The following is a 13,634-nucleotide window of genomic DNA, read 5'->3' as shown; positions in this document are numbered from 1 at the left end:
TTCACCATCCATCGATTCCGAGGGGGAAAAAGAGCTTTAATTATTCACAATGATTAATATTATTAATTATTATCATCACCAACCACCACACACACACCCGTGCTGGCATCCATGCACTCTCAAAGTAAATTTGCTTTGCAAGGAGGCTTAAAACCGTGCACTTTGAGAGGAAGGGAATAGACCCAACTCGTTTACACAAACAAGCAGGAGAACAGGCTTGTCACATTCCAGGCGTGCTTCCCCCGGCCGCTGGCCCCCTCCCGCTCTGGTAAAGGAAAAGCTCTCTTTTCAAAAGAAATCCAGTACAGAAAGCTCCTCATCCGCAATAATTCAGAGGGGAATCTATTTGCGGGACGATTTGTACACAGGCATAGGTTATAGCTCAGCTCCCAGGGCAATTTTTCTGTCCTTGCCTCACCTGGCAGCACAAAGTGGAGAGGTTGAATTTTCAACCCCCAAAATTGCAGCTGCTCGGGGGGGCTGTCATCATCTCATTCCCTTCCCTGAGCAACGTGGGATGGCCCCTATCCAGGCTGGGAAATTGTTTAGTGTTCAAAAAGCAGCTGCACCCATCGTTGGGGAGAGGTCCTGGGTCCACGCTCACCACGAAGGCTCTGGTGAATCCTACCGGCACCTTACTGATGCTCTCCCGGGACATCTCGGTCTGTGAGCCCCATGGGGAACCTCAGCCTTGGTTTGCAGGACCGAGAAAAAGAAAATCCAGGAGGGAAATCAGATAAGGCGCATTCCTGGGTGCACATTACTGAAATGACTTTGCACCGCAGCGCTAATGCCCATACTTGACCTGGGAGCCGCACAAATCCACTTGATTTATAGAGACGGAGGCACAGGCAGAGAGAGGCCAAGAAGGGTGTTTCCCCCCCTCCTCCCCGTGCCCCCTTCCCTGGTAGTTCGAGGAACAGTGACAATGTCTCTCTTGTGCTTGAAGTGCGGCACTGGGAAATGCCGGGAGAGCGATAAGCGGCGTTCCAGCCAGGAAGGCAAACTCGGCGCGCGCCCATCGCTCCTCGGCTGTTTGCCGGCCAGCCAGGCGCCCTGGACGAAGTGATTCTGCCCGCTCAGGGCTTGCTACCAGGAGATAAGGCCACAACATCGACATGGGATGGAAAAGCAGCCTGTAGTTCAACTTCACCCCACGGCGCGGGGTTGTCCTCGCTTTCCCCTGGAGCCATTGGGCACCAGTAACGATCGGTTTTCACCAGTTCTCCCTCCTACCCGGGTGCACCAGATCTCCTCCATCCACCTCCTGACACACAATTGATTTTCCCTCTCTCGGCACAGAAAAATTTGGAATGTCGTAACAATGTTCAGAGCATCCCTGTGGGAGGACAGTTTGATAAGTCTCGTTATGCATAAGGGGAAACTGAGGCACCAAAGAGACAGGAGGAGCTCCATCCTCAGGACTTACAGCCAAGCCTGAACATGGGCTGGAAGCTCCCAGGATGATGTCTGACCTTCCCCGGGAGAGATTTCTTTGCCCTCGTGCCTCAAACTGAAGGGGGAATTCAGAGGAATGGGATGGGAAAAGCCCTGCCGGGATCCAGCCCTGACAGCCAAGATTTGGGGCTGTTTATTTTCCACACTGGTCTGGCAGACAGAAGAGAACCTGGGGTCACGGTGAGGGCTCAGAAACACGAGCTACTACCTCCCGCGTGCTCCCTGCCTCAGTTTCCCCACCATGCTGACCTCTCCAGGGGATGAACTTTGCTTTTATTCCACCCCCCCATCAGAAATCCCAGGGGAGCGCCGTGATTTCACCCACCACCCCGACCGGCAGTGCGGCTCCAGCAGCCTGGGTGTTCCTCAGCGGCGCTGCCTAAATCTGCCTTCGCTTTGCTCGCGCGAGCGCAGCCCGGGGTGCTGCGATTATCAGCTAAAACCTTCTGCCTTGGGTTTTGCTGCTATCGTGCAGACATACCAAGCCACTGACTTTTTGTCCATCACAGCGGTGGAGTTTCCTGGCTTGCTGCTTGTTTATGCATGTTTCCTCATCGAGCTGTGACTCAAGCTTCAGGTATTTGAGATTTTGGTCATTACTGAGCTAAGTCACCTTCCCGGCACTGGGAGTGACTTTTGAAGCCCTCAATTAACGCGAGCGTCCAAGCGCCCACCACCTGGGGCTCTGGCATGGTTTCCCCTGCCCTGGGCTTTCCACTCCAGCATGCTGGAGAAGCCTGCAAGGTCTGGTGGCCCAAACGTGTCTTGACCCCAGAGGAAGGTTTTGGGTGGTAGGTCCAGGACAGAGAAGTCAGAATTCACATCTGCCTTCATAAGGAGGTCCAGCTTGAGGCGGAACAAGCAGCTCCACCTCCTGTAGGGTCTGGGGGATGCTCTCTCAGCTGAGGGTCAAAAGCATGTGATCTTTGGGCTCAGTTTGGATCTGTATTCAAGGACAGACCCGCAGCATAGGGAGAGTGTGGGACATGGGCACAACATCCTGCACTTGATTAATTGCTCCTTGACACGCTCCTACAATTGCCACCTGTGAAGACCGCTCAAGACCACATTGATGCCCAGATCCACCCCATTAAAGAGCAAGAGTTTGGCTGAGCTGCCTCACTTGGGAGCTGGACACTTTCTTGAGTCCAGAAACCTCCAGGGACCAAACAGCCCATTTGAGCTGCGGAACTCCACGAACTGTCAAGGACAAATAGGAGCTATAGACACAGCTGCCAAGGGCCCAAAATCCAGGACAGTGGATCCAAAACTGAGCCAACGAGATGAAGAGAGCTGTTGCTGTTCACCCTGCATGAGATTTGAGGCCAACTCAGGTTTTGGCCCTGGGCTTTCCAAGCTGGTGAAGATGATGCCTTCATTGGGCCATTAGGGACCACACAGCTCTTGGTTCTGCTCTTTTCAAGATGGTGAGGATGATGAGCCCATGGGGAGGAGGTGTGGGTAGACTGTGTAAAGCTGCTCAGGGCCATTAAAATCTATTAGCATCCTCATGGAGGTGACAAGGACAATCATTACCATCAGGGTCATTTGTCCTGCCGCAACATGGAGAGGAGAGCCTTCAGCTACCAACCACATCTGATGTAAAGGCTCTGCTCTAATTGACATCAGCACATTATGCCATGGAGATACCAACCAGGTGAGATACAGCCCACAGGTGGCACAGCAGCCATGAGACAAGAAGGAAAGACACACAAGTAAAACATCGACCATTCTTAATATAGAGGTAGCCTTGTAATAATACCCCAGGGAGCTCCAAACACTTTCTCAGCATGTTCTGAATCTCACAGCACCTCCAGAGAGCTGGGGTGTCCGCTTATAGCTTTCATACTCATAGGGAAACTGAGGCACCAACTTGCAGGGAAGTCCGTCCTGGAGGCTCCTGCTCACCTGCTGAAGAAGGTATTTCCCACAGACACGACCAAGGCTGAGGGACCACAGCATGTGTGTCCCCTCAAATCACCAGGGAAAAAGCATTTTGCTGGCTAAATCTGTCCCTTTAGATCCAAACACAGATGTCCCACATGGATGAGAGATGGGAAATATGTCAGAGGAGGAGGAACATGCAAAAGTGCTTTCCCCTTTGCTCTGCATGTTCAGAGCACCTACAGCAGGTAGGAACAAGCCAGCATGGCCATGCCCTGTGCCACCCCAAGAGATCCAAGGATCCCCCTTATCCCCGTAGAAACCCCCCCCATCTCCTCGCAGCCAGCTCGTCCATAAAACAGGACGGCTGCCGCCATCAGACACCCGGGTACGAACGCTCTGTGTTTTGGCCACAGATGTCCGTCTGTCACCTTTTAATCCCCAGCCTTTGACCTTCCGCCTTTGTGCGGCCAAGGAAAAAACGCACGTGTTAAAGCAACAAGGAAATGACCCGGAGTCTGATCCCCCTGATCCCTGCTTCACCTCCTGGGATGGGCAATGTCCCCCAGAGGCTAGACCCTAATCCCTGGACCACCGCAGCCGGGCAGCTCATCAAGGGACGGTCCCCACCACAGGATGCTGAGGACCCACTGAGGGGTGGCAACCTGCCTGAATGCTGAAAAAAGAGTTGTTCTGCCCCAAATTCCCTTCGGGGCTGAGATGCAGGACAAGCAAAGAGTGAATTCAATCAGAGCAAGATATTTTTGCTCCTTCATGTCTAGGGTCACTGCTCCATCTAGTGTCGGAAATGTCCCTTCAGCAGGCACAGCCTCCCCGCCAGCAGTGTCACCGCTGGGCAGGGACAGGCCAGCAGCCTGGAAAACGGGTCACTGAAGCCCTTTTGGAGGAACACAAAGCCCTGGTGATTTTATTCTGCTTGGTTTTCTTATTGCCAGGAGGAGTTGTCTCTTATCTCTCGTGCATCCCAAAAGCTTTGCCAGATGGTCTGCAAAGGGGCTGTGGAAGGAGCCCGAGTGTGGGACCATATCTGAGTGTTCAAGGGTGGGCAGTCAGTTTATTCTCACATGCATGGCATCTCATATGTGACAGCCCGATCTCCAAATGAAGCTATTGTGGTTCGGGGCAATCAGGAGAACCCTCTGACAAAGCACTTTAGGGGGAAGTTGCTGCCCCAAAGTGGAGGAGTTCATAGTGCCCATGACAAGCAGAAATGCCATCAGTAGGGTTCAGAGTTAATGCTTTTTCATTGTGAGAAGGTAGCTATGCCTCTCTCCAAAGTATTTGAGCAGGAAGGATTATTTGCTTTTCTACTGCAAGATAAGGAAAACATCTCTGTGTCCATTAAACCTTGCACTCTTGGGCCAGGCTGGGTGGCAGCTATTGCAGACCAGCCTGGGATCAAGATTTTCTGAAGTTTTGGGGAGGAAATGGGCTCCTTTTTCTAAAATAGTCCAAACTGACCATTTTTGGGCCATCTGGGTCTATGGGTCTAGTAGTTCCTGAGTTACTGTCTCTGCAAAAACCAATGGGCCATGGGAGAGGGAGGAGAAGGGGCCCTCATCCAGCACCTTCAGAGAGCTGGAGCATTTTGATCCTGCTCCAGGAGAAACAGGAGCAGGTCATACCACCCACCATGGGGCACCCAAATTGCAGAGTTGATGCTGGGAATCAAAGTGCCTTCTTCAGTCAGCAGGGTGAGGTGGGCTGTGTTGGGGCAACTCTCGGCACAGCTCTGGTTTGCATCCCCTGGAGAAACCTGATGCTACAGAGCATTTCCAAAAATAAATAATTAAATAGAAATTTCTCTGAAACAGTCATGCTACCAAAATAAAATGGATTTTTTTTTTTAGCTTAAAAATAATACATATTGCTTCCAAATTGTTTTAATAAAATGACTGTGACAGGAAATTGAACATTTCACAGAAATTTAAAATATGCTGGAGCGGGAGTGAAATTTTAATTATTTAGGAAGACCCACCCATGGGTCAGGATTGTTGCCAGAGTAGGACTTCCAGGACTTCCTCCAAACCCTGCAGCAGTATCCCAGCAGCCAGGATAGAGCCAAGGGTGATGGCTCTTTGCTTTGATGAAACCTTCCAGCTACTGTGGAAGCAAGAAAAGCCTCCAAACCCATGGACAGATAAGACAAGAGCAGAGATCACTCATGTCATAGTGTTATTGGATAACTCAGGTGGGAAGGGACCTCAGGAGGATTCTACTGCAACCTCTTGCCCAAAGCATGGTGAGCAATTGAGTCAGACTAAGTTGTGCAGGACTTTACCCAGTTGGGTCTTGAAAGCCTTCGACGATGGAGATGTCACAGCCCTCTGGGCAACAGACTCCAATGCTGGACTAGGCAGTGCTTCACACCTGGTGCTTGGGACAATGGTGTAAGAACATTGGAGGTAACCTGCTCCCAAACAGTAGCCCTGTGTCCTGGTTTCAGCAAGGACAGAATTAATTTTCTTCCCAGCAGCTGCTATAGTGCTGTGTTTTGGATTTAGGATGAGAATAATGTTGATAACACACTGATGTTTTAGTTGTTGCCAAGCAGTCAGGGACTTTTCAGCTTCTCATACTGCCCTGCTAACAAGAAGGCGGGGGTGCCCAAGGAGCTGGGAGGGGACACAGCCAGGACAGCTGATCCAAACTGACCAAAGGGATATTCCATACCACAAGACATCATGCTCTGCATATAACTGAGGGTTTGCCAGGAGGCGGTGCAGCTAAGGAACTAGCTCAGGTGGTGAGCAATTGTGCTGTGCATCACTTGTTTTGTATATTCTATCATCATCATCATCAATCATCATCATCATCTTTCTTTTCTGTCCTATTAAGCTGTCTTTGTCTCAACCCAGGAGTTTTACCTCTTTTCTTTTCAGTTCTCTCCTCCATCCCACTGGTGGGTGGGCAGTGAGCAAACGGCTGTGTGGTTGTTTTAGCTGCCGGATGGGTTAAACCATGACACCCTGATTGCTACTAACGAAGCACATGGCTTAATCCCTACTAAAACTACTGATGTTAACTGATATTGCTGCTAACCACAGCCATCCCCACCTCTGAGTCTCCCTTCCACCCTCCAGCAGCAGCAGTCTCCATCATCTGCTTAGATGACGTCTCAAGGCATTTCCCCTTCCCTCTCTGATTTACCATGGGTTTCACACCCCCACATGTTGCACCAGCTCAAAAACTACTGAGGAGCAAATTTCAGAGCAAATGGCCACTGTTCAAATGCCCACGCTGGAGGCACCGGTCCCAGGAGCTCTCAGGCTCTGGAGCTGAGCCCTCCTCCCAGCTGAGTCACACACCAACGTGCCCTGAAGTCTCGCTCTGCCCTTTACTTTATTCCCAATGCAGCAAAGGGAGTGTGGGACTCTCCGTGGAGGCAAATCCAAGCCCATAGACCTCTAGACTCCACCATCCTCAGGTCAAACATGGCCACGACACAATGAAACACAGTGGCTTCAGCAGAGCATCTGCCTCCCCGTCTTCAGGTGATGCATGGGTAAAGCCAAACCCATGGGGGGCAACAGCATTAGACTGAAATCAGCATGTTTTGCATGGCTTGAGGAGCAAAGTCACTTCTAGAAGGATGTTTCTTGATGATGTTACATTGCCTGGGCAGATCTTGAATGGTGCATGGGCTGTTCTCCATGCCATGTCCCTAATCCCATCGCACTTTGGAGGCGGCAACACCAGATGCAGAGTCCCTTGGATAGAAACTTGGCTCAGCCCTGCAATTTCAATGGTGGTGAGCAATGGACAGGAAAACGGTCCAAAACCCCATGGAAGTGGCTGATACAGGACCAGTCCAGGTGGCACAAAACTCCTCCATGACTGGTGGAAAGCATTTCCAGCTAACTTGCCTTTTGTTCAACGGAAGGCTTTAAATATGAAAAGAGAGGTAGCCACCCAAAATGAGCCAGCTTCCACTAGCAAGCCCAAATCTGCCCAACCTCGTGCATTTGCTGCCACTCTCCTGTGGCATTGCTGGGATGCCCCAGGGCATGGCCACCCAAGGGGGATCCAAGCAACATCATGTTCCCTACCTGACTGCTGATCTTGAACAACCAATTTGCCTGAGCCTCTGTGTCCTCTTCTTGATGGGCTTTGGCATCCAACCTCTCCAGGAAGTTCACTCCTAGAAGTCCTACCCTAGTTCACTTCTTTCTGGCTGTCCCTGCCTTTTTCTGCCCATGCATTTCCAGTTGCTTTTTCCCAAGGTGTTTTTCTCTCTTGATGCTGTTAGAAAAGGGTTTTCCTGATGTTAAACCCAATGATGGACACCACAGGGCAGTGAGAGCCCACTTTGGACACAGCGTTGGCCAACACATGGTCTTTGGGACCTTTTCTCTACTGTCAAATACCAATGAAACTTTTCAAGCATGAAAAAAAGCTACTTGGGGAAAAACAGAGTGGAAGACACCAGACAGCCAGCAATAAACATGGGGGTTTTATTTCCCCAAGAAAGAAGCCTAAATAGTCATAGTATTCACCTGCAGATCTAGTTTCCTGGAAGCTGGTGGGAAGTGGGATAACATGGTAGATGCATTATGGAAGGGCTCTAGAGCAGGCAGGAGACCTCACAGGATGGGTCAGCTGTGGTCAGGGCAGCCCAAGCCCTGTGTTGGTGTTGCAGGTAAAAAATGAATTGCCTGCAAATGGGCCTAAGGAAACGCAGTCATCAACAGATTTGGGGTCAGATGGTGTTTTTTAATGTTAGACCTGCATCCCATGAATGAAACATGTCTCACGCCCTTGTCCCTGTAGCCTCCCCTGTGACAATGTCTTGACCATCCTAAAGTCTCCTCTTCCCCTTTTCCTGGGTGTCATGCGAGCATCAAGTCTCCTAGAGAAACTACATGGACCACCATCTCCTGGCAACCTGGTGGACACTGGCCACCAGGTTCATGGACTTTGACAGGGACCAACAGACAAAGTGATATTTCATTTGTTTTAGGAAACAAGACTAAGAAAAATGTTGGTGCCTCCTTTGGACAACCAAGTTGGGTTTTCAGTGATGGCTGAGACATCATAAGAACTTTTGGGGCAAAAAGATGGAGATGAGGAGTACGGGCTTAGCTTTGACTGGCTGCAGAAGGTACCCTGGCCACGTCCCTCAGCATAGAGAGATGGCTCAAGATGAAACCAACCACCCCAGTTTTGGAAAAAGCATCAGCTATGGGAACTGAAGTCTTCACTAGCCCAGCTGTCCCCCCAGCCTTTGATGCCCTGATGGCCTCGCACGGATGACAGCATGGTCTCTGCTGTCACCTCCCCAGAGCTGCTCCCTGTGGCATGCGGGGTGCCACCTGTCCCCATCCTCCCACCTGTCCTCGGCTGTGCTCCGGCACATCCCTTTGGCATGGATGGGCGAACTTACGGTGGGGACAAAGTGACAAGACATGACAGCCCAGCAGGACCACCCCTGTCCCCAAACAGTGACGGCTGATGACGCCAGCACTGGGCGACGGGGGCAGATGATGCCTGGCATCAGCTCCCTTAAAATGCTGCTGACTCCTCCTCTGCTGCTTCTCTTGCTGGATGAACATACAGACATACGTACAGCTATACCCTCACCCTGCAGGGCCACGGTCCTGGCTGAGCTCTGCATCACTGGGGCAATATAGGGATAAAGCCAAACCAATTAACAGGGTAACCCAAGGGGATGCCAACGCACCCGCTGCAGACGTGAACCTGCCTGGATTCTGCATGCAGGCAAAGCAAAAAGCCCAAATGAAGAAAAGCAGATTTGTTTCCTTTGCTTACTCCATTTTCAGAGCTGTAAGTGGAGCACTCCAAGAAATCTGAGAGTGTGAGTGTTGATAATTCCACAAGTGTTTGCCAAACTATGCTTTACCCCAACAGAGCTCCACTGGTCCCCAAATAATTCATCCTCCCAGCTAGCAGTGGGGTGGCGACGGAGGATGCTGTACAGGCAGCGGAGTTTGGCTTTCAAAGAGCAACTCCAAGCCTCAAAACACAGTCCAGAGCTCGCAGGGGGAAACTGAGGCATGGAGCAGTGGAATGACTTCCTGGGGTCTGGTTAGCTCCTGGCTGTCACTGACCTGTCCCTTGGGTCATCCCCTGCCTTGTGACCTCCTCTGGGGACAGCACTGCCATGCGAAGGAGATGAGGGGTAGCCAGGGGGATGGAGGCATCGGTCTCATGTGGCGGGTGGCCCTTGGCCACTGGTGTGGCAGGATCAGGGTATGGAATTTTGGGGTCCATGTGTTTAGCAGCATGTGATGCATCATTGCTTCTTGCTCTAAAAATGGGGAGAAAGGGAGGGAAAACTGCAGAGAGAAGGGCTGGCAGGGTCCCTGACCATTGCACAAACCCCTCTGTGCATCCCATCTCCTCGGCCCAGTCTCACACTCCTCCTCTCCTATCTGCCCTGGTGCCACCAAGGATTTTATCCAGATCATGCCTCAAAGATGATGCATCTAGCCAGGGCTGTAACAGGAGGAGCTGAATGCTCTTTTGGCTTCCTCCCCGAATGCAATTCCCCAGCAAATGGTTAGTTTGAATGAGAGGTTTGCCCACAACGTCAGATAGCCGAGCCCTCGGGTATTTATATCGGCATTACGCACTATGAATGCTTCAAGACAAGAAGTTACATAGAAAACGCCTTTTGTCCAGCAACACAATCTGCTTTTTTGTTCCGAGGAGCCAAGATAATTGGAGCTGCGAAGCGCTACCTTAACACCCTTCCACCAGTTATGGACTTAATTCTGGGGAGAATAGCTCCCCGCAGTTATTGCTATAAAGCAACGCAGCGATTCAGAGAAACCTTTTCACTCGCTGATGCCGGTGGGGGGGGACCACCCAGGCGTTGGGAGGACAAAGCCACCCTCGAGCCCGCTGTGAGGGACAGAGCAGACCTGGGTTGATGGGGATGGATGGTCCTGCAATGGTCCCCCCCATCTCGGGGCAGGGATGCAGCTCGGAACCCCTGCCCGGCGATGTGCATGCCCCGTGCATCGCACGAGGACAAGACATGTGCAGAAGCCGGGGCCTCGCTGGGGGCTTTTCTGGTCCTGCAGCCAGTGTGTGTGTGAAGGCTGTGGGCAGCAGGATTAATTTTTTAGGGATCACACACAGGCAACCACCCCCTCGCTGCCACCTTTTCCCCGACTGCTGTGCTTGTGCACCAGCTGCAGAGGCGTTTGCCAGCTAATATATGCAAATCTATGCATACAAATACACAGAAATCTATGTTAAGGAAAAAGAAAAAAAAAAAACCAAACCCACAACCCTTTCTTTTAAAGCCATCACCTCGTTTCTACCCACAAGAATCTGAATTGGAGAGCCCCCCCTTCTCCCATCCCCTTGTCCCTGACTCTCCCTAACACCAACTGTCCAGAAACTTAAATTAATTTTGGCAGAAACAAAACCATCCCGGAGGAGGGCTGAGCTGCACCCCCTGCCCCGGCTGGCTGGCTGCGTTGTGCCTCATCCCCAAGGGATGCTGGACACGAACACACCGGAATCCCCCTCTTTGATGGAGAGAAAAACTTCACCTCCCCCATGCTGGGGTCCAGAAGGCATTTCTGCCACCGACACCTTGCCTGAGTCGCCTTGGGCACATCACTTGTCTCTGTTGTCCTACAGTCCTGTATCTGCACCAAGTGTGTAAGCAGGGGCTGGATGGCTGCTCCCATAGGGACTTCAGCCAGTGTTTGGGAAGGGCATTTTTCTATCTGCCGCTGAAATGAGCCTATAGACTGATAATCCTGTGGAGGGGATACACACAAACCACATGAGGGCTCTCCCTGATTTCAGAAAGCTAGGGGGAAAAAAACAACAAACCCCCTGCAAAAAAACATGTTGATTAGGAATTACAGACTATTAAGAGACTGTCTGAGATTCCAGGGGGAATTGTCACTGCAGAGAAACAAGGATAAAGCAGTCAGGCTGTGTCTGCTCACCTGTCCCTCCCAGCTCTGAAACACCACAGGAGGTGATTCAGCTTCAGCATCAAACACATGGAGATCTCCAGGGCTGTTTGAGACCTATCGACCTTCTAAAATTTAATATCTGGAGGGGACGAGAGATGCACACACCAGGGCTGCAGGGGAGGGGAAGGCTGCTCAACCTCAATACTAGACACTGGAGAATCCACACGGGTTAACAGATCCCAGCAATTGAGTTTTGATATTTTGCTGCTGAATGCAATGGCCATTGGTTTATCAACGGGGCATTCTGTGCTTGGCCCATCTCACCGACATCCTGGGTGCTCGGGCTGAGCGTGGGTGCTGTGAGCACCCAACGGGTCCCCGCCACGACACCTTCATAAACCCACTGCTGCCATCTGCTGCAAGAAACCTTCCCGGGAGGCAACAGCTAAAAAAACGGGGCTGAAAAAGCCCTTTTTGGAGCCAATCTTTCCGCTGTTGCAGTTTGGGCAGGCGTCTGTGCCTCAGTTTACCTGCGGAGTGGTTCACCTGATCAGAGCGTGAGTTCACACAGCTTTTGATGTCAGCATCAGCCGCGTTTTGAAATGGCTGGCACAGTTACATCATCAAAGGTTTGTTCTTTTCAACGCCCTACAACTCTGGGGGCAGCTCGTCTGCTCCCTATATGGGAGGAAATACAGAGACTTCCCAACGGGACAAGTCCCTCCCTAAGCGCAACAACTCTTGGAAAGCAAAATGAGTTGGAAAAGGCCACATCTGATGCTATTTCTTCCTGGAGAAGAGTGGCCAAAACATTCAGCTTTGGCATTTTTTTGAACTGCCTGCTTGTTTTTCTTTTTTCCCCCCTTTTCCCCCAATTTTCCATGGTCACTTACTTGACCTCAAGCCAGCCGTGCCCAGAATGTGCCCTAAGGTCTGGCATTGCTGAGAGCTGCCAGTCATTACTATTTGGTTTCAAATTTTCAAATTTTAATTTTCTCAGCTGGTTCGAGGACTTAAAAACCACTAAGGACCTCGTTAAAACCAGGCGAGCAGCCAGCATCCCCCGAGCACGGCTTCCAGTCCCCTGCACACAGGATTAGACCCTGAAAAAAATGAAATTCAGGGCTTTCCTTGGGTACCAGGGCAGCAACCAAGATGATGGTTTCTGGTTAGGAGATGCCGTGAGGACAAGCACTCTGGAAAACTATTTATTTCAGGACATCTTGGAGCAGCTGATGAAGGGATTTCCAGCCAAGGAAAGTCACTGCTGTAGTTTGTTCCTTGGAAAAAAGGGATTTGGGCCCAGACTCCTGCCAGGAGTTATTGAACGGAGCAGCTGAAGTCAGACATGGTCAGTCTGAGCTCCTCCGCAGGAGTCAGCGGGGTGGAGGTTCTTCCAGGGTGACTCAGACTCGGGACCTCACGGATGAACTGTGGCTGCTCCTGTGATGGCCAGCTAGGACTTTTCCCCACCAAAAGGCATGGTCTACACCCAAGGCAAAAGACCTTTCAGATGGGTAGTATTTGATAGGTAAAGAAATTCCAGGTGGCACGTCCCAAAGCCACATCTTCCCCTCTGCTCAAGCCACCAGCCAACCTTCCTGCTTGGACCAGGGGAAAACGATCTCCACAAGAAGACATAACCCCACCTGACCTTCATCCCGTGCACCAGTCAAGTGACCCATCCCAAAGCTACGTGTCCACCACGTTCATGCCATGCCCTAGGGCCAAGCCCAGGATGGGGTCTGCTGGCCTCCACCTGGCAAGCGTGCGTTCATCAGCTGGTGTATAACTACAGATTTCACACCTCCAGAGACACATGGCTTCAGATCCTGGATGCTGGCTGGACGTGGTTTAGGAGAGCTGCCCCGTACCCAGAGCGTCCCCCACCGAAGGCCCCAAATCTTCATTTTTTAATCCCATTTTCCCATGCCTGCCTCTCACATGGTGATGGGAAGAGGCAGATGGTCCCCTCCACCCTCTCCATCTCACACCACCAGGACCAAACACAGGAACAAGCCCCGGTGGCCAGCTCACATCTGTCCCTGCAGAATAAAATAGGGAACCAACCTCTACTTTGGCTACAGAGGCATAAAGTTATTTTCACAGCATCAGCTCTAATTAGTGACCAGCACGTGCCCCTCAGACCCCGGTCAGCAGATCGAGGAAGGGTGGAGTGATTTCAACAGCACCGGCATCAGCAGTAACGCTATCTGCTGGGTGACCAGCTCCTACCCGGGTGAGTTTTCAAAGGTTACAGAGCTTATTATTAAAAGACTGATTCATTATATTGCCTTTGTAACTGCATCATGGGTATGGGCTTAAATGTTAATTGCAATCTATTTCTCAAGGATAAATCACAGCTGTTTC

The sequence above is a fragment of the Balearica regulorum genome, chromosome 2 (assembly GCF_011004875.1).
Source record: "Balearica regulorum gibbericeps isolate bBalReg1 chromosome 2, bBalReg1.pri, whole genome shotgun sequence".
Taxonomy (NCBI): domain Eukaryota; kingdom Metazoa; phylum Chordata; class Aves; order Gruiformes; family Gruidae; genus Balearica; species Balearica regulorum.
The sequence above is the reverse complement of the archived record's forward strand: the minus strand, read 5'-3'. Positions refer to the sequence as shown.